Source organism: Eriocheir sinensis, chromosome 4, assembly GCF_024679095.1.
Source record: "Eriocheir sinensis breed Jianghai 21 chromosome 4, ASM2467909v1, whole genome shotgun sequence".
Lineage (NCBI taxonomy): Eukaryota > Metazoa > Arthropoda > Malacostraca > Decapoda > Varunidae > Eriocheir > Eriocheir sinensis.
The window spans coordinates 8,914,086-8,936,315 of NC_066512.1; positions in this window are offsets into that span (position 1 = coordinate 8,914,086).

A 22,230-nucleotide genomic window follows, 5' to 3' on the forward strand; every position below is an offset into this window, starting at 1 on the left:
CTTGGAGCAGACAGGTTTATTGCGTTAATTACTTCACTGTGATAATAATTCATGTTAAAATAATGAGGGTTGAAATTCTGTTTTTGTAGTGGTGGTTTTGATGGTGGTGGTATTGGACACAATGTTCACTACAACTACCACTACACTACTATTTAGACTCCACAACAAGGCATCCGGTGATACAGTGGAGTAAACCGCAAGACCGTAAAATTTTAGATACGGGTGGGAAAAACAGCGTGCAACTTCCAGGATTAACGTGGTATTCATTTCAAGGCAAAATTGACCATTTGAAAGCCGGTAGAATCCAAAGGTCCGTATTTTCATGCCGGAAACGTCGGACTGTTTCTGATCCATCGTGCTACATAGACTCATATCCCAGTGATTCTTCAGCTAATGAACACTCGGATTTCTGTGTTCAACTCTTCCTAAGCCAGTCACGCGCCACCTGCCCCACATGGGTCCTCTCAGTCACTTTTTAACTACGACTCTACTCAACCTTGGACTTTAATAATTCTTTCATCATTTGTATTTTAACCAGGATTACATTGCTAACATGAGTTCTGTTTAGCAATGAAAATAAAGATCGACTCCTACACCATACTCACAACAGATTAAGCATCCCAGAAACCCTGGAAAACAATGTAGCGAGGAAGAAACGTGACAGTGGTGAATCGTTATCAGGCTGACACCAAGCGGCAAGTTGGGGCACGTGTTTTATGGCATTCCTGCTGCAGCCCGAGCATTGCTTTCATAAAATAGGTATGGAAAGTGCTAAAACCTACAACAGTTACTAGACTTCCTATGCACATTTTTACAGGTCTGAAAAAAAGAGAAGAAGCACTGATTGGAGGATAATATAACTCACGTTGCTATAGTAAAGGTACATTAAAAAAAAAAAAATCAGTCATGAAAATGGTTGAGGGGTGAATCCCTTGACAACCAAAACAAACAAACAATCAAACAAACAAACAAAAAATGCATTTCAAAAAGTTCTAAAACGGATGATGAAAAAGTTATATTGATGTCATTTTCTTTACGTGGTGCGTGGTCAGCGTGCGTAACAGTTTTTCTCGGGTCATTGTTGTCTCATTGTCGTGCTAATGCACTGCGTACCTTGTACGAACGTCAACGGAAGGCGTTGCGAAGCGACCGATGGTGCCATGCTCCTCCCCGACTTTTCGGCCGGCCACGACATGCCCCTAAGGTGTTCCGATTTTTTCCCGATGCCCAGCCGAACACCATCGTAACGGCTTCGGGATTAAAAGTCGGCTAAGTGTGAAACAGACTTTAGACCAACAACCAATCATCTGTCAGCGAGACTCCCGTCCCGTGCCTCGTGATTGGGTTTGTGGCGAAGGCTACCACAATACCATTCTCTCCCTTATTTTCTTAAGTCTCTTCTTTCACTTTTCTCTTCACTTTTCTAAACTCATTCTTCTCTCTCCTACCTTTCATTCCTTATTTTCTTCATTTGCCCTTCCTCCTCACCTCCTTCTAATCCTTTCACTGCTTTCTCATCCCTTTTCTTCTTTTTTTTCCCTTCATTTCTTACCCCATTCCACCTTCCTCCTTTACCTTTACAGCTCCCCTTTCCCTCCTCGCCTCCCCTCACATAGTCAGGATCATAGCAGGGCGTTATCGTGATAAGTTATCGCGATGCTTTATCGCTGATAACAAAATCGGTTTATCGGCCATCCGCTCCTTATATATGTATATATCGATATCTTCGTTACTTTTATAACCAAACTAGCGATAATCGCTACTTTTTTCCGCTTCTCAGAAAAAAAACGTTGTCTCCTCCCTACTGCGCATGCGTAGCCCGGGCGCCCGGCGTTGTATAAAAAAACTTCGGGGTATGAAAAATCTTCGGTGAAGAGATTTCATACCTAGTTCAACATTAAAATACTAGGTTATTTTTTTCTATGTTAGACTCAAAAATCATTATATCAAAGAGAAAAATCATTTAACTTTGCCCCCAAAATTATTATTCACTGCCTGAAATTTGTGATCCCGTTGTAAAGAGCGCAAACAGAGACCAGCGGATTGTGTTATCACGTGGCGGCCTGCCGCGTGGCCTCTCAGCTGCGTCTCGAGTGACAGAGGGAGTGCCTATGTTCCGGTTCTCAGTGCTTCAGTGCTTCTTTACTGAAGTGACTGGTAAATTGTTAGTGGTGATAAATAAGAATAACTGAATAAGTAGTGATGGCGGCCGCGTCGCCGTCGTCACGAGGAGAGTCAGTAGGGTGACCCGGTGTTGTGTTATTTGGTGTCCCATCGTCAAAAGCTGGCGCTTTTGTTTACAAACACCGGTCATCTCGTACAGAGCATTCTAGAAACAGCGAGGATGGTGGTAGTGGTACCTGTACAGTCTTCCAGCAACTCTTAATTACGGTTAAAAAGCTTTGTGAGTTGCTGGAAGGTCTGAATCTGAGCATGCGCAGTTCACGAGAGACTAGTGTTTGTAAACAAAAGCGCCAGCTTTTGACGGTGGGGAAGCCAAATAACACAACACCGGTTCAGGCGTTTCTAGTATTACCGTCCATATGTACGTGTCAACGTGTGGTTTTCAGGTTTTGTAAGTTTTGTAAAATATAGATAATGAACATTTGAATTCATATATGTTTTTTTTTATTTGAAATATCAATATAGTATCTTTTTCGCCTATCGGACTTACCGCTAGCAAGTATCGGAATTGTGAATTTATATCGGTTATCGTCTATATTTGTGTCTCCAGTTAACGAGTATCGGTTATCACCGATAAGGTTTTCCATTATCAGTTATCGGGTATCGAGAATAAGGTTTTCTGTTATCGTGCCCAGCTATGGTCAGGATGAGGAAGTATCTGTCGCCAATGGACATGTTTCCGGTCAACATATTTATTTCAATTTCTGTCTGTACGGATAAAATAGGCCCTAAATTCAGCTGTGGTACTATTTCTTCTTCATGTAAAATAGTAAATGTGGTATAAAATATGGATTAAAGTTGAGGAAAAATCACGTGACCTGGAAACGGGTGCTGATTGGTCGTGACGTCACGACGCAGTCGGCAGGCCGCCAACTTTGTGTTACTCAGAGATTTCGTGTTGTGGTGTAAGTTTCTAGTGGCTAGCAATGCCTGGAGACGTAACCCGCAGTCGTTGGTGACTCGTACCAATGTGCTAGAGCATATATATACGGACAAAAGTACTCCACGTAAGATATTTCTCCTGTGCTAGTGAATCCTGCAGTAATTTTCTTTGGTTTCCCCTCGGACTAACTTTTCTTCGTGAGCTCAACTATTCTCTCTACTGTCATGTCCTCTGATTATAAAATATTGGTCTGCATTCGTTTTCTTCTTGTTCATCTTCAGGCGTTGATTCTCTCTCTCTGACGTTCCAGAGCCATTGTTTTCTCTAGGTTAGGCTAGGTAAGTTTCCATAATACTTTTAATCGTGAACTCAAATATTTTCTGCTGAGCATAAGCGAATCGGTTGATTTCACTCCTATTTTGATAATATAACACATTTCCAACACTTAAGGTGTTCTGTAAGCACCTATAACATACCTGTTAGGCGCAGTTTGGAGCTGGAGTGGCCAAAGCTGATAAAAAAAAACAATGGACACAACACTGGTTCTGTCGTCTGCTGTACTCCGCTTCAACCTGATGACGTCACGAGCTAATGGTGGCTTCTCCCCGTGAGATGAGAAGAATTTGAGATATCTCTCCAATATCCAGTAAACTAGCGATTTATAGGACGTAATATGTGCACTACGTACGTGGCACAATGCATTTATAGGCTTTTTCCAGAACTGGCAACATGTCCATTACCTCTATTAAAACTTCGTAAATAAAATAAGAACGTTCAATCTCTTTGTCTTTGTTCAAGTTTAATGACATTTGAGCTTGCTGAAGGGGATAGAGAGGAGAGGAAGGAGGAAGGATGGAAGGATGGATGGATGAGGAGGGAGAGGGAGGGAGGAAGGGGGCATAAGCGAAAAAAGGGAAGGAGAATAAACAAGTGTTGACAGGAAATTTGGGTCAAGGAGGAGGGCAGGAGCGGATGGATAAGAGGATTAAGAGAAGAGGAGGTGCAGAAAGAGAGGGAAGGAAAAACGGGGATGAAAAAAAAGAGACGAAGGAAAGGGAGCATATCAATAATCTGATTATGAGGGAGGAAAATAGAGGAAAGACAAAAAAAAAAAAGGAAGGATAAAAAATAAGGAAAAAAGCGGAGAGAGAGAGAGAGAGAGAGAGAGAGAAGAGGAACCGGGGAGCTCGGCTGTCGCAGACTTATGGTGAAGCGAAGAGGAAAAGTAATCATCTAAGTCACGCGGAAGAATGGAATCGTTCAATTTCACAAACACAAAAAACTAAATTCCTCTCTCTCTCTCTCTCTCTCTCTCTCTCTCTCTCTCTCTCTCTCTCTCTCTCTCTCTCTCTCTCCCTCATAATCAGATCATTAATTGATATGCTCCCTTTCCTTCGTCTCTTTTTTTTTTTCACCCCCGTTTTTCCTTCCCTCTCTTTCTGCACCTCCTCAAAAGTCGTAAAATAGTACAAGGGTAAGGTGGGACGTTAAAGGTACATGGTGCATGTGTGAATGAGTGTCTTGATCGGCATCTGCGTGGAGGGAGCTAAACTTTGCATTGCAGATATAGTATTACTTACTGAATGCAGGAGAGACAGGCGCAGGGAGATAATACCCTATTTCAGGAACAGCCGAAAAAAAGAGAACTATAAACAAAGTAACAGTAGTGAATCAAAACTGAAATAAAAATATATATAAAAAAGAAAAAAAATCGCACATGAAAATGACACACATCAAGTTACCCCAGTAAAGATAATCACACCATTCAATATAATCTGACCTAGAGGAGGAGGTGAGGCTGGCATAATTAGGCGAGTGAATGGGAGGCTGACAATTAAAAAAAAAAAAAAAAAGCTTTGTGAGGAGAGATTGGGAGATTATTTCAATCACTTTTCAGGGAGTTAATTCATTAGAAAGACCAGTTACCACAAGTGAATGTACTGATTAAAAAATAATAGTTTGGCAACATAAACGTTCTTGCGTGCGCGCGGGCATGAACGCACGCACGCACGTAATGACGTTTGGTGTTTTTACTGGTGACTGAGCGATAAGAGAGAAAAAAAACGTAGCTGTAGTTCTTGTTTGTGATGATAGCTTGAGTATTTGTGGTGGTAGTGGTACTAATGGTGGTAGTGGTGGGAGGTAATAATGTTAATGCAGATTGTGATGGTGATGGCAAAAGTTGAGGGATGCGGGAATGAAGTGAAGAAGGAGAATACAACTCCAGGGAAGGGAAAGTACATAAAGAAAATAAAGGAAGAGGAGGAGGAGGAGGAGGAGGAGTCATAAAAAAGAAAGTTTATGTCTGGTAGAAACTGAATAGGGTAATGTCAACACGATCAACAAGAGAGAGAGAGAGAGAGAGAGAGAGAGAGAGAGAGAGAGAGAGAGAGAGAGAGAGAGAGTCTCCTCCTCTAGCTTAATCTTACTCATATATATTTTTCGCCTTTCTTCTTTCTCACTTCCCGTCTCTCTCTCTCTCTCTCTCTCTCTCTAAAGTCCCACATCATAAATTACTTTACAAATTAAAGCAAATAGGTATTGACGGTCAAGTACACCAATGGATCGCGAATTGGTTGAGCAACAAACAACAAAGAGTGGTGATTGACGGATATAACTCAGAGTGGGCGCCGGTCACTAGTGGCGTCCCTCAGGGCTCGGTTCTTGGCCCAGTGTTTTTCATTATTTACATCAACGATGTGGATGTCGGACTCAACAATCGCATTAGTAAATTTGCAGACGACACAAAGATTGGTAACTCGGTTCACACTGACGAAGACAGGCAAAGCCTCCAAGAGGATTTGCACAAAATTTCAGCTTGGTCTGATAGATGGGAGATGCCCTTTAACGTAAACAAGTGCCAGGTCCTTCAAGTTGGAAGAAGGAATAAGAAGTTCGATTACGAAATGCGCGGCGTTAAACTCAAAAGTGTTCATTGCGTTAAGGAGCTGGGGGTCAAAATCGCGTCAAACCTCAAATTCTCACAACAATGCATCGATGCAGCAAATAAAGCGAACAGAATGTTGGGCTTCATTAAAAGAAACTTTTTATTCAAGAATAAAGATGTGATACTTCCACTCTACAATAGTTTAGTCAGACCCCACTTGGAATATGCGGTACAGTTTTGGTCTCCCCACCATGCAAAGGACATTGCTAAATTAGGTGTTCAGCGTCGGGCAACAAAAATGATCGCTTCCCCGCGCAACAAATCTTACGTAGAAAGGCTTTCCACCCTTAACATGTTCTGTCTTAAGAAACGTCGCCTCCGAGGAAAACTGATCGAATGTTTTAAAATACTTAATGGTTTCACGAATGTAGACAGATCAACATTGTTTATGATCGATGACACTTTGCGTACGAGGAACAATGGCGTAAAACTCAAATGTAGACAAGTAAATTCAGACTGCACCAAATTTTTCTTCACCAACGTTGTAGTGCGAGAATGGAATAAGCTCCCACCATCAGTGGTCCAGTGTAACACGATTGACTCCTTCAAAAACAAGTTCGACCGTCACTTCCTTCAACTTAATATCAACTAGAGTTGAAATGCAACGTTTTGGAGTAGAATCACTTAGGTTTAAGGACAGACCACCTAGTCTGGACCATGGGGTCTGATTTTCTATGTAAATCTATGTAAATCTATGTAAATCTCTCTCTCTCTCTCTCTCTCCGTAATCCCCCACACCTATTTATTTTCCCACACCTTTAATATCTTCCTCTTTGTATCTCTTTTCCTCGATTCTCCTGACTTTTCCTATCGTGTCCTCTCTCCCGATCTTTTCTCTCATCGCATCGCCTTTCTTAACTTCATTATGGTAGCCTTGGTACTGTACCCTCCTCTCCTTTTCATCATTTATCTCACTATACTCTAATTAGTCCTTTCATCACGATTTCTTCCACTTCTACACCCTCTTTGTTTTTTTAGTTCTCCCTTCTTTAATTATTTTATCCTTTACACTCACGTCATTATTTTCAAGTTCTTTTTTCTCTTCTTTATATTTGTATTCTACTCATGTATATTTCCTCTCCCCTTATCTTCCGCATTTTTCTCTATTCCTCTCATTCACTCTGTCTCCTTTTGCAATGTCTTTCTTCATTCTCTCTCTCCTCCCCCTCCTCAGTCGCGACCTACTGCTACTACTACTACTGTTACTACTACTTCCTTTGCTATTACTACTTCGACTACGATGACGACGATGGCGGCGGCGGCAGCGGCTATTATTCCTATACTGCTGCTACTTCTACTACTACTAATACATCGATTAGTAGTCCTATTAGTACGACTTGTACTGCTTTTAAGAATTTTTAAACTGACCTATTTAGTAATTTTGATCTTACTATGACTACTAATACCATAACACATGTATATTAATAACAATTATCCTAAATTTTACTGTTAAACATATGTGCGCCCCGTGTTTTTTTCCTGTGCCTCTTTACTGACTATAAAATAACTACAGAAAATAATGCCTCTCCTCTTTTCTTTCAGGTCTGTGTTCGAGGAAAGTTCAGAGCCAGAGAGAGAAACAAAACACATACACGACATTTATCACAGTAAGTGATGAGTGAACGAGAGAGAGAGAGAGAGAGAGAGAATGCTATGGAAAGTTCTGCACTCTCTCTCTCTCTCTCTCACACACACACACACACACACACACACACACACACACACACACACACACACACACACACACACACGCACGCACGCACGCGCACACACACACACACACACACACACACACACACACACACACCATTTCCATCCCGGTGCCAAAAGCAGGTATTTTTCTGTCACCGCCGAGTGGCCGAAGACTACCCACATGCTGTCCAGAAGAACACCTGCCAACCCGGACTCTAGATTATCTTCCTGAAAGAAAGGGTAACTGATGACCTCCGGAGGGCAGCTTGAACCGAGCAAGACGGCGCCACTACAAATACTTGCTTGTGCCACAAACAGCAGGGGCCAACCACCAGGCCCTACCAAGAAAGCTTATCAGTGCCATAGGCAGAAATGTTATGAAAAAAATCCCACCGCCAGTTCTGATGGTTGGCCCTCATCCGCTGCAGGTCGTAAAGTCCACCATACTGCTTAGAGTCACTTTGTACAGCTGAGATGGGGCTAGCACGTCACCATCGTCATCAGCGCAGCTGCTTACAAACTCATGTTGAGGCGGATGAAGTCACTTGGAAATCTACAGCGGACAATATAGGACCTGTACACCACATTCATCCTCCCTAGACTTTACATCTCCCCTGCGTCTTCCATCAATAAGACCCTGCAGCGCCAACTAAACACTTCAAAAGAAGGCTTATAGACAGATTCAGGGCAACACATGCACCACCTACAAGAGTGCACTCGACCAGTTAGATCTGCCCACCCTCCAAAGCCGGTATCAATTCAACCTAACGAAATTCGGTAGGTCCGCGCCATAGGCACGTACTCCCACCCACCCTTCCTTTCCCCACCCGACCCACCCGACACCACAACACTCTTGTTCCGGTCGGAGCCCATACCGATAGGTATAGGCATAGCGCTGTCCACAACTATAGTGACAACGATCAACACCTCCACGGTCATATGATCAACCCACCCTACACACACACACACACACACACACACACACACACACCTAGACTCGTTCCATCTTGGAGGACTTAGGCTAGCCTATCACCTCGACACTACACTCGACACACCCCATCCAGAATTCCACATTTCCCCACTATTCATTTTATTGTATTCATCCATATACCTTATTTGTATTTTGTATATTTTCACCCTAATGGCAACCAACCAATGAATAAACCATTAATTAATTATAATAATACTAATTTTTATTATTATTGTGATTAAAATTACACACACACACACACACACACACAAACTCTTGTCTTCGTGAAAACACGTCTAAGAGCAGTAACATATACAACGCCATCACGTCCTTACTATTACGGTTTACTACTGTCTTCCAGGAAACACGTCGCAAAGCTGATCTCTTCCTCCTGTTCTCTTAGTGTGTCTGACTTTTCTGTCTTGCCCTTGTATTATCCTTCTCTTCTTTTCCCTCATGCATTATTTCCTCCTTCCTTCCACTCTTCCCTTTCTTGTTTCCCCTATCCCTTTCACTTCACTTCCCGCATACTCGCAATATCTCCCATCCTTTCTCTCCCTCATGCGTCTCATAAAACTACCGTTCCCTCTGTCAAACCGGAACCTTTTTTCTTCCACCTGATGAACAAAATAAATTCGAAAAGGTAACCTTTGACTTTGAAGTGGGATTCAAGAGAGGAACCGGAAAGGAAAAGAATTACGGAAAGGAAGAGTAGACGAGAAAAGAGATGACCTCTTCTCTCGCCTTCTCAAATAGGTACCATAACCTTACTCTTTCCAGCATTCACTCTCTGTTACCTCCTCTAACACACCCTGTTAAACTCACCCACTATCCTCTACAGCATTCCCTCATTCTCTGGCAACAACACAATCATCTGCAAACAGGCCCGCAGCCAATGACTCCTCCGTACCTCTCACTTTCAGCTTTCGACCAAGCTCCCCAACTCTGGCTTTTATTTCTCTCATACAACCATCCATGCACACATTAAAAAGCCATGGTGACATCACACACTCCTGTCTCACACCCACACCAACACCGAAACTCTCACTCAACTCACCCTTCAAGCGTACAGAGGCACTTGCATCCTTATATAGAAGGATCGGATTCCCTCCAGCAAACGCCCTCACACACCATGTATCCTTAGAACATCCCACAACCCCTTCCTGTCAACCCTGTCGCATGCCTCCTCTAGGTCCATGAATACAGCAAACAGCTTCCTATCCTATCCTCTTTGAATTTTCCAAATAACATTTGAGTGCAAATATTTGGTCTACACAACCCCTCCCTTTCCTAAAAAACCCTTGTTCATCGCCTACACTTTTCTCAGTTATTTTCTTCATCCTCTCATTTAAAACCCTTCTATACACTTTTCTCAGTTATTTTCTTCATCCTCTCATTTAAAACCCTTCTATACACTTTTCTCAGTTATTTTCTTCATCCTCTCATTTAAAACCCTTCCATAAACTTTTCCTGCCACACTGAGATGACTTATTTCCCTGTAACTATTACAGTCACCTCTGCTCCCTTTCCCTGTGTATAGCGGGACACCATAACCTTTCTCTAATCCTCTGGCACCTCACCCTGTTCCCATGCCAGGTTACATATCCATAATATCCATTCCACAACTACACCTCCTCCATACTTCAACATTTCTGCTGTTATGCCATCAGCTCCAGGGGCCTTTCCTACTTTTAACTTCTTCATTGCCTCCTCTATCTCTCCTCTCTCCACCCTCCCCTGTGGATCTGGCTGCCCTACATTGGTTTTTATTCCTACACTAGTCTCTTTTCTCTCCCTTCCAACCTCTCATTCACTACAGTTTCAAAGTGCTGCTTCCATACCTCCCTTATCGCCTCATTCCCTCTCACAAGCACCTCATCTTTCCTCTCCATGCTACAAATGTCATTCTTTTCTCCCCCCATTTCTCTTTTAACTTCTTTCCAGAAAAGTTTTTTGTTCTAGCATTTTGCTGAAATTTTCCCACCAAAATCCTCATCCACTTTCTCTTTACTTTCCCTAACCAATCTCTTTACCAACATCTTACTCTCCTTGTACTTTCTCTCCCATCTCCCTCTCATCTCCTCCGTCACATTTCTCTGAAACATTTTCTTGTAGTTCCTTCGTTTCTCCTCAACCGCCTCTTTTATCTCATCCGTCCACCACGTACTCACTTTCTTTCCTTTTCCACACGACCTGTCCGACTACTTCTTAAGTTGCCCTAACCACTGAACTTTTGACTTTTACTACTACTACTACTACTACTACTACTACTACTACTACTAATAATAATAATAATAATAATAATAATAATAATAATAATAATAATAATAATAATAATAATAATGATAACAGTAATTACAATAATAATAATAATAATAATAATAATAATAATAATAATAATAATAATAATAATAATAATAATAATAATAATAATAATAATAATAATGATAATAGTAATAATAATAATAATGATAATAGTAATAATAATAGTAATAATAATAGTAATAATAGTAATAACGATAATAATAATAATAATAATAATAATAATAATAATAATAATAATAATAATAATAATAATAATAATAATAATAAAAGGTTTGTTAATGTTTCGCAGCCGTTAGCCTGAAAATTTACAGATATAAAATCTAAAAAAACAATGCAAAGTTACAATAAAGCAAAGAGAATGGGGGATGGTTTGGGAGGGTAGGGAAATGCTAAAAATAGAGACAAAAGAGTATGGGGGATGGTGCTGTGGGGGCAGAGAGGATAGAGGTGAGATGCTAGTCCTCATCGCAACTGTTTGGGTTAACAGAGTTATCACTGAAACTCATTGTTTATCATGCTTACTCTCGCTGACACTGTACTAGTTTGTAGCGCTCGGTACACGGCGCACTGAGAGGGGTAAGTTTGATGTGATGCCTGGTGAATAAGGTGGGGGAAGACGCGTCGGTTTGTAGATGATAGTGGCGTCCTGATGCCTGCCAGAAAATCTCGGAGGACTTAGGGTGATCAGGCCATTGTCGTAGGTGTGGTAAGTAGGGCCTAAAATTACCAAGTATGCTCGCTTCTGAACCCTCTCAATCTGCTGTCGTTGAGTGAGTGTCAGGCAGGATGACTACTCCGGGGATGCATGCACGAGTTTTGGCAAATATAAATGACGTGTATATACCTTGAGACTCAGTACAAAAGATTGCGTTGAGAGATGTAGAGCGATCTGTAAAGACTGAGTGAAAGTGGTAATAATGAAGGAAATTTAAGAAGGAAGGAAAAAAAAATTAAAAGGAGTAAATTCTCTCTTTTTAACCTAAACCTGCAAGAATTTACAGGCATCATTATTATTTCAATCCTTTCTCTAGTAAGCTCTTGAACAGCCTCCACCCGTCTGCACTTCCTCCTTCATACGACTCTCAAGAGTGTTGTATTAACACTTCGAAGCAAATTTGATCTTTTCTTTAAACTACTCATAGTGTCATCTATATGCGAGAGTGCTATAGCTCGCATTTTTCCCGTCTTTAAGCTGCCTCCTTTGTTATAACAAACCTGCATGTCACACATTTTATTTTCCACTCCTGCTTCACCTAGTCATTCTGCACCCCCATTCCATTACGCCACTTCTACGCACACACCACACTTTTTTTTCCACCTCTACACCTCTCCTTTAACCTTCGCCACATACATATTCATGCCTACCTATAAGTTTTCCAGCCCTCCAAAGGTTAATCCCGGGCTTGGTTCTGCGGGCGGGCGCTGCTTCTGTACCTCCCCGGCCACCCCAAAAACAAAGAGAGGCTATACAGGCACGAGTGTTTTGCGTGCAGAAGGACAAAGATCTGGATCTTCAAGTCGCTTGTGCTCTCTGTTTTACTATAATGCTTTGATACAAAAACATTGAATAGTGACTAGAAGAGGCGGATTGATGCCTTGGTAATAAGTGTCTACGCAGAATCATTGGATATCGCTGGAATGTCAATATGCCAAACCGGCGATTACTCCGTGAGACTGGACTGAGGCCAATTACCTGCAGATTCCTCAAACACGAACACCAGTTATACGGGCATGTGGTACACTACCCAGAAGTCAAATCTGCTCCTCGGATTGTTTCTATAAGAAACAAATCAGAGTGGGGGACGCCGAGAGGACGCACAGAGAGTTCATGGATTAAGCGAGTTCATAAATCCTGCTATAAGGAACTTAGTATGGGAAGGGGGCCTCGATGGAGACATTCCCGGAAGAACCCACAGATATGGCGCCTTAGGGTCGGCGAAGCGACGAAGCCCCGCGTCTGCCCTCACTGATTGACAGAATGATTGAATAATAATTAAAATAATAGGAAGAGTTATAATAACAATCATGATGATAATGAAAATAACCACCAGAATTGTACGTCGAGAGATTGATCTTGATCGAGTTTGTTGTCTCGGTCATGATTTTGATCTCATTTGATGTGTTCTTTGTCTTCAGCTTGGTCTCAAAGCCTCTCGTTTTTTAGTTTTGACTCGAGAGCAGGTCGAGACCAGCATTAAATTGTGCATCGCGTGGTGAGAAGGTCGGAAAATATTATATACGGAAAAAGATCAAGAATGATTTGTTTCATGACATCGCTCTACTCTCTATGAATTCTGCCCGTTGGCGATACGGTGACGATGCACGAGGTAAGCCCTGCGAAGGCTGATAGACTGCCTGCGAGTCGAGAGGGCATGCATGACGAAGCTATTCTCGCAGAGATTATCTCCGTCTGCACACACGCATGATTGCAGCTCATTTCATCCACTTGTACTTCATAAACGTATATGCAATCGAGGAATGCATACACGTAGCTAACTGAGCCTGTGGTGTACGTGTGCGGGGCACGCAGCCTTTGTACACGTACACCGCAGACTCAGTTAGCTCGCTCGTTAGGTTGCCACTTCGGCGGTAACTTCATTCTCATGACATCGAAACTTCATGGCAATGAAACTTTCGTATTTTTCCTGGTTTGCTGAGAGAAAGTATTCTATATAACGGGTGTTGGTCGCGAAGGGTCTGGTCTTGACCACAACACTGATAACCACCATCACCACCACCACATCGATACGACGATGACTCACAATGCCATCACAACCACTACCGTAACGATCTCAAAACCTTTTGCATCAATACCACCACCACCACCACCACCAGCACTACCACCACCGGCACCACCAACCCCGTGCCAACCCGCCCTCCCTCCGAGTAATGTTCGTGCATACAAACTCGCTCCTCTTTCCAATTTGTCCGTTCAACATGTTTTTACAGAATAGCGTGTCAAATTCCCGAGTTACTGCGGCGCTAGTTCTCCAGTCAAAAAACGTCGCTCGAGCCTGATGACGTAAAGGTTTAATTTATGTGACATGGCGACATGAATGACACTGATTAGGAGGAGGAGGACGATGACTGTGAGGATGATGGAAAACAATTCGTTGTTCTTCATAATTGTGTTTCGAATAGCGATGACAATTATGGTAATGACTAACTGACGTAATGAATGTAATTGGGGAGGCGGTGGCCGAGTAGTTAACGTGCAGGCGTGGTGAGTCCGAGGACTTTAGCGTGGATCATGTTCGAGTCCCCACCGAAACACACTGATTTTTCAAGTCATCGCCAAATCGCGGAAGATTCTCCACCTGTTGTCAGGATCTTCAATCATCCTTAACTTCAGCGACTTCGGTCAAGAGGAGCACCGGGAGCAGAATGGAGAAAGCAAGAGTCATTCATCACGGCAGCCACTGTAAATAAAATTAGCCTGCGCCACTAACCTGTGACGTTGGTTACGGTGAATGGAAACAGAAGAGAAGTAGAAAGGTAATAAAGGAAAGGAAAGAAAGAAAAAACAATGAAAAACAATAAGAAAAATAAAACAAAGGCTGAAAGAAGTAAATAGTAACCACAATCATATCTTGACGCAGTATTTGTGGCGGAGTATATATTAAAAAAAAGGAAAAGGTGAAACAAGAGGGAAGAAAGATACAAGAGTATACTGCTTAGATCTTGCACACCACACCCTTGCATCCCCCTTGTTCATGAGGGGAAGTAGCCCTTTGTGTAATCGAAATATCTTAGTGGCCTGATTACACCTCGAACCTCAAACTGCAGGGTGACAGGCATAAGTGGTATCCAATGAGTTATGAAACGGTGTGTGTGTGTGTGTGTGTGTGTGTGTGTGTGTGTGTGTGTGTGTGTGTGTGTGTGAAAGGGGTGGGATTATTTTTTTTGTCCTCCCTTGTAGCTGTTCTCCCTCATTATACATATACGTTTTTTCTCTTTTTTTCTAATCTAATTACTGTCGACGCTATGGGACGCGTTTAATAAGGTGACTCCTCTTCCTCTTCTTCTTTCTCCTTGCACTCCTCCTGATACACTCCTCCTCCTCCACCTCCTCCTCCGAAAACTTATGTTTTTCCGCCCTTGCTTTGACCAACCGACTTTCGTTTCATCCTCTTATTTTTTTTTCCTCTCCCTTTCCTACTAACCCTCTACACTCTGCTCCTCTACTCTTCCTCCTCGCCCATCCCCCCACACTGCACCATTGACCAATAGCTGCACACCCACCTTCCCCTCACAACGAGCGTGGCAGCCCTCAGCGTGAACCAAAACAGGGAACAACACGTTAGGTGGCATCGTTTCCCCTCAATATATTCCCGACGCTACGAGGAAACTCCACGAAGAGGAGCACAGAAGGGGAAGCGGATGGGAAGAGAGAGTTGGGAGGGGGGAAAAAGGGGAGGGAGAGGAGAGGGAGATGGGGAAGTAACTATGGCCAGCCAGCCGCAGACATTCCAGGCAACGCTCATCCTCTCCCCAATCACAAAATGTTTCCTCTCACTTTTCACAAAAACATATTTTTTGCTACAACTACTTTCCCTCTGACTAATCGACAGGGAACAATACCAAAATTATTTTTATTCACGTTATTTTCCTTCAATATATAGTAATAGGCAAGTGTGTGATATCCGTAATTGTACCGGAGCAGCAGACATAAAAATGCTGCACATTATGCTTCTAAGGCCGCAGCTAGATAGCAAATAGCATAGTCATTCACCAGTACTATACAGTGCAATAAAGGTACAGCATTAGACTGGTGGGTGGAGCGGCAGGCAGATATACGCAATTAATTCCTTGATGGTGATGGAGGGAAACAAGTTAAGACAAGTGGTGGTAATGGCGCTAACCTGTTTTGTTGCGTCGCGTCTAATGGCGGGAAACCGACCGACCAGCAGACAGGCGGTCTGTTACTGAGATCTTTCAGAACTTAATTAAACAGGCGGCAAAAAAGAGGGTGAGTTCATGTAAGGTTGAGGAAGAAGTGCAGGGAGAAGACATGAAGGAAGACGAAGGGAGGTAGGTAACGGTGGGTGTATACGCTATAGCTGCACGTAACTGTTGGGCTCATCTCCGATCCGTTGTCCCTTTGAGTCTGTGGTAGGTAAGAACCAATTACCTCGGGACATGGACCAGTGTGAAATCCGGGATTGCCACAGTTTGCCTTCCCCAGGGTTCCCCAGGTACCCATTTATCGACCAGTCCGAAAGGGAGAATGAACAGCTGGTTGAGGTGCACGCCAACTGTCCGGACCGGGACTCGAAACCGGGTCCGCGGAGTAGTAGTTAGGAACGCTGACCGCTTTTTTTGTTTTTACAGTAAGGAAGACAGTCCAAGGGTAATACATCAAAAAAGCAACAAAAAAGCCCGCTAGGCGCTGTTCCAATAAAATTAAACAGAATAAGAGTCCATACAACCCTACAGGAATCACAAGACTCCAGACTGGAGGCTGCAGAACGCTTAACCTCAGACTTTGCTATTATTTATGATTGGGGTAGGTGGAACCTGGTGTGCTTCAACGCCCCATAAACTCAATTTATCCACCTATCAACTCGACACAATCCTCCAAACACCTACCCCCTATTCTTCGACAACACTCAGCCCTTTGAGTCTGTAGTAGGTAAGAACCAATCACCTCGGGACATGGGCCAGTGTGAAATCCGGGATTGCCACAGTTTGCCTTCCCCAGGTTTCTCCAGGTACCATTTATCGACGAGCCCGAAAGGGAGAATGAACAGCTGGGTGAGCTGCACGCCAACTCCACTCTGTCTAGGAGAGCTGTGTGTGTGGAGCCCCCCACACGTGAGATGCATATTCCATACGAGGGCGGACAAGGCCCTCGTATAATGGACAGCATCTGTGCGGGGGAGAACTGGCGGAGACGATACAGAACGCCCAACCTCGAGCAAGCTGATTTGTTAAGAAAAATGTGAAGTTTCCAGTTAAGATTTTGAGTTAAGGATAGACCGCGGATGTTTAGTGTAGAAGAAAGTGACAGCTGAGTGTTGTCGAAGAGTAGGTAATAGGTGTTTTGAAGATTGTGTGGAGTTGATAGGTGGAGAAATTAAGTTTTGAGGCGTTGAAAGACACCAGGTTTCAACTACCCTAATCATAAATGATAGCAAGGTCTGAGGTCAAGCGTTTTGCAGCCTCCGGTCTGGAGTCTTGTAATTCCAGTTGGAAGGGTCTTCTGTTGGAAGAAGTTGAATAAAGCAGAATAGAATCATCAGCGTTTGAGTAGGTAGGACAGCTTGTTGTGGAAAGATCATTAATGAATAACGGGAAAAGTGAGAGATAGGACAGAGCCCTGCGGGACGCCACTGTTGATTGGTTTAAGGGAAGAACGTTGACCGTCTACCATTGCAGAGACAGAATAGCTGGAAAGGAAACTAGAGATTAAGGTACAGAGAAAGGGATATAATCCATAGTAGGGTAGTTTAGAAAGTAAAGATGTGACAGACTCTGTCGAATGTTTTCGAGATGTCTAAGGCAATTGCGAAAGTTTCACCGAAACGGCTAAGAGAGGATAACCAGGAGTCAGTAAAGAAAGCAGATAGATCACAAGTAGAACACCCCTTGCGGAACCCGTACTGGTGATAAGGATAAAGATGATAAGTGAGTAGATGCTTATGAATTTTCTGGTTAAGGATTGATTCAAAAGCTTTAGGAAGTTACCCTTCTCAGGCACAGGCTGTATGTAGGCGTATTTCCAGCAGGAACGAAAGGTTGATCTTGAAAGGCACAGATGAAAGAGTTTGACCAGGCAGGGTGTGGCAGCACGTAAGTACAGTTTTTAAGGACAATAGGAGGCACTCCATCAGGCCCATAAGCCTTCTGAGGATTGAGACCAGAGAGGGCATAGATAACATCATTCTTAAGAATCTTAATAACAGGCATAGTGGAGTCAGTGGGGGAATGAGTAGGAGGAATCAGACCAGAATCGTCCAGAGTGGACTAGACGGAAACACTAAATCGTCAATCAGTCAGTCAGTGGGGGCATACGCCCGTGGGCGCGTCGCCTCACCCACCCTACGACGCCAAATCCAGGCTCCGAGCAAGTTTCCATGCAGACACCCTTCCCAACCCAATTACCTCACGGCAAGAGGCATACTTTTTACTTTCTGATTAGCAAATGGCAGCGTTGATAAGAAATTCAGAGAAAACTAACAAAGAATCATCGAGATACTGTACGAAGTCTAAAAATAGGTCTAAAGATGAATACAAAGAAGTATAATCATTAGTTAGCAGGACAATAAAAGATAAAAGTGAAACACTTGGGTAGAGATATACATCTCTCTAGGACAAACAACGACGAAAAAATATTACACAAGGAAATAACAGATCAGATGCTTTTTTTATAGTACTATGAATAGATGTACAATCAAGTGTACTTTGTCATCCCTGACTCATGGTTCTGAAGCATGTCACCTCATAAAACAATGAAATAATACTAAGACATGCAAGAGTGAAAGAAAAATGTTGTGTATATCCCGTAAATATAGCAAACGAGCATCATGAATTATGGCAAATAAAGACTGAAAATATTCTAGTGACGATTTAGAAAAAGAAATGGACTGGCAGTTGAGGAACTATAACAACTCAGAATATACAGAGAACTTGGTGGATATACCTATAGTAATGGCATCTCCCGGAGTAGTATCGAGTACTCTGGTATCAGACAGAGAAAGTTAAAGAGTTTCGAGATAATCTTTTGTCCTGCAATGGACAAATAACAACTGGGGACGATGAGTCGATGACGCTGTCCCCCTTAGCTCAGGTGACATTTTAAGCGCTATGACCAAGGAGGGAGAGAATAAAGGGGGGAATAAAATAAAAGGTCAGTAAAGGTATCTTAGAGATGTAGGGAGGACAATGAAATGATGGAAAAATAGCGGAGATTGTTGTAAAACATTCATGAAAAAAGAAAAGAAAAAAACGAAGAAAATAGTATATATAAGAATGATTTGTTTTTGTTTTTTTGTTTTTAATTTTTTTTTTTACGCCTTGGCCTGGTAGGCTTCTTCCCGGTGGATCCTGATGATCGGTCCAAGGCTTCTTCCCGGTGGGTCCTGATGGTCGGCCCAGCCCGTTCTGGCGCAGGCGAGTGTTTATAAAAGATAAGAACTAACAAGAAAAGCAGAAAGAGCACAAGGGAGGAGAAGGTCATAGGGAGTGGAGGCCAAAGAAGACAAAGGAGCAAGAAAGCAAAAAAAGGTTTTATTCACTGGATGTTGACTATTACTCACTCCCCAAACTCTCACTCTCTCTCTCTCTCTCTCTCTCTCTCTCTCTCTCTCTCTCTCTCTCATTTCATAACATTTCCTCTACCACTATTCCTCTCTCTCTTCCTTACTCTTCACATTTAATTTTGAAGATAATTGAGAATTGGGTAAGACATTAAATGAACTTATAGGATAGAGGGAATGACTGTGGAAATGGTAACAAGTTGAAGAGACGGAAGAAGTGGATTAGCAGTGGGTGGGACCTCAAATCCCAAAATTCACTTTCCTTCCTTTCCCAGCTCTTTTTCATATCCACTAGAGTTGTTCTGGCCTCAGTTTTTCTCCCATATATCACTGTAACCGTACGTCAGTAATTCTTTTCCTCCTTTCCTCAATTTTTCCCACACAGTAAATCCCTTTCCCTTTTTCTCAAAAGTTTTACATGTTCACTAAACAGCCTCTCTTGCTTTATTCCTCTCCAATTTTCCATCTTTCAACGATGTCCTCCTCTTCTTTCATTTCATTTCAAATCCAAAATGCATATCATCCTGCTCATCTTTCCTTAACCTTTCCGCCCGTCTCCTATACAAATATCCCCCCACCCCTTTTTTTTTTTTTTTTATGTTTCTGCCTATGGTTCCGGTAAGATTTCTTGGTGCGGCCTAATGTTCGGTTCCAGCCTGTTGTGGCGCAGGCAAGTGTTTATCGTGGCGCCATATTGTTTGGCTCGTCTTTGAACCTCTTTTTAGAGAGATAATCTAAAGTCCGAGTTGATAGGTGGTCCTCAATCTACATGACAACATGTAGAATCCTAGACCGGGTTCTCACTATCCCGTTTTGACGGTGGCCGTCGACGTTAATGATGTCAAAATGACGTGACAACAAGTGTTAATAGCACAAAAACTGTCGTAGATGGGCGTTGCATGACCCTCCAACACCCCCCCAACAATTTATATTAAACAACTAGGGGTCTAAAATGTAAAATGCTGAAAAGTAAAGATGACGCCACTATAAACACTTGCCTGCGCCACAACGGTCTGGGGCCGACCATCAGGCCCTACTATGAAGGCCTACCGGCGCCACAGGCCATGACGTAAAAAAAAAAAAATCTGACTTTGTTTATAATGCCATGTTGTAGGGTTCATCAGGGCTAACAAATGTTATTATACAATGTCATGTCTACAATGCATGGGTAAGCCAGAAAAACAACTTGAAGGGAACAACAACAACACTAAGAAGATGGACAACCTGTTGACCGGCGTCTGCGACGCCGATAAAAATTGCTGCCGCTAGGTGCGGAGGAGATGGGGTCCCTCACACCGTTTGTTGACAAACAAAGCACGGTCCACATGGACGACAGCGACTTCTTAATTGCTGCCTTTGTACTAGTTACTGGGTCAGAAGATAGGCCAGCTAGTATAGCTAAGGAGGCAAAGGCTCTGGACGCTTAACAATTATTTCAAGCGGAGTAGGAAAGGAAGGAGAGGAGTAGGTAGGAAGACACCTACCGAACGGGTGTGAGCTACTCCCGGTGAGGATATATGGGAAGCGAGGAGGGTGCTGAAGCCCTTCATCAACCCTTCCCATGTCCTCACTAACCGTTTCCCTTTTGTCTCATCAACACCAGAGAGTAGTTCAGCATGCTCTCTAAAGACAGATCCTCTCTCTCTCTACACCACACTACATTCACACAACATACACACCTTTTCCCAAAATTCAAAATTCAAAATGGCGCACATTAACACTACATCGGAGTCCCTGCCTGGGGGGGGGGGGGGGGGAGAGGCAATAAGTTCCCCCAGGGAGGACTCCCCTTCTGGCTGCCGACTTGAGAGGTGTCCTGATAACTCCTCGAACCTCCTCCTTATCAATTTCTGCAACATTCGCGGTCTTCGTTCTAATTTTCATTCTGTGGAACACCGTCTCTCCTCCTCTAAACCTCACCTTTTCTTCCTCACCGAAACACAGTTTCTGAGGCTACTGACAGCAAAATCTACTCTGTTCCCTCCTACTATCTCTATCCTAAATTTTAATCCAAAGCTGGATGTTGCGCCTTCTTGCGCAACGACATCACTTCCTCTCGTGCCCACGACCTTGACTCTCCTGAATTTCCCACCACCTGGCTAAGACTTCATTGTCATTATATTACTAAATACATCTGTGCTGTTTATCTCTCACCTAACTCTACTAACTATGTAAAATTCTTTGACTATTTGAACTCTAAAGTGGAGCACATCTTGACTCACTCTCCCTTCGCTGAAATCTCCATCTTGGGAAATTTCAATGTTCACCACCAGCTTTGGCTTTCATCCTCTTTCACTGACCAGCCTGGTGAACAAGCCTACAACTTTGCTCTCCTCAACGACATAGAGCAGTTGGTTCAACACCATACACGTATTCCCGACCATCTTGAAGACAAGCCCAACATTCTAGACCTCTTCCTTACCTCTAATCCTTCTGCTTACTCTGTCAAACTGTTCTCTCCGTTGGGCTCCTCCGATCATAACCTTAGTTCTGTATCCTGTCCTATCGCTCATGTTCATCCTCTGGACCCACCGAAGAGGCGATGCTTCAGACATTTTGCTTCAGCTCAGTGGGACGACCTGAGGATATACTTTTTCGATTTCCCGTGGAATGATTACTGCTTCCAGGAGAGAGACCCCTCTGTGTGTGCCCAGTGCATCACAGAGGTGATTGTCTCTGGAATGGAGGCATACATTCTACGTTCTTTCTCTACACCTCATGCTAAAAAGCCTTGGTTTAATCATGCTTGTTCTCGTGCTATTAAAGATAGAGAGGCAGCTCACAAAAGGTACCAGAGCCTTCGCACTCCTACTAATCATGAACTTTACATTCCAGCCCGGAATCGTACCAAATCTATTCTCCAACGGACTAAAACCTCTTTCATCATCAGAAAATGTTAACACCTTGCTTTTACTAATTATTCCCGTGACTTCTGGCACCTAGCCAAAATATCTCCTCCAATTTCACTTCT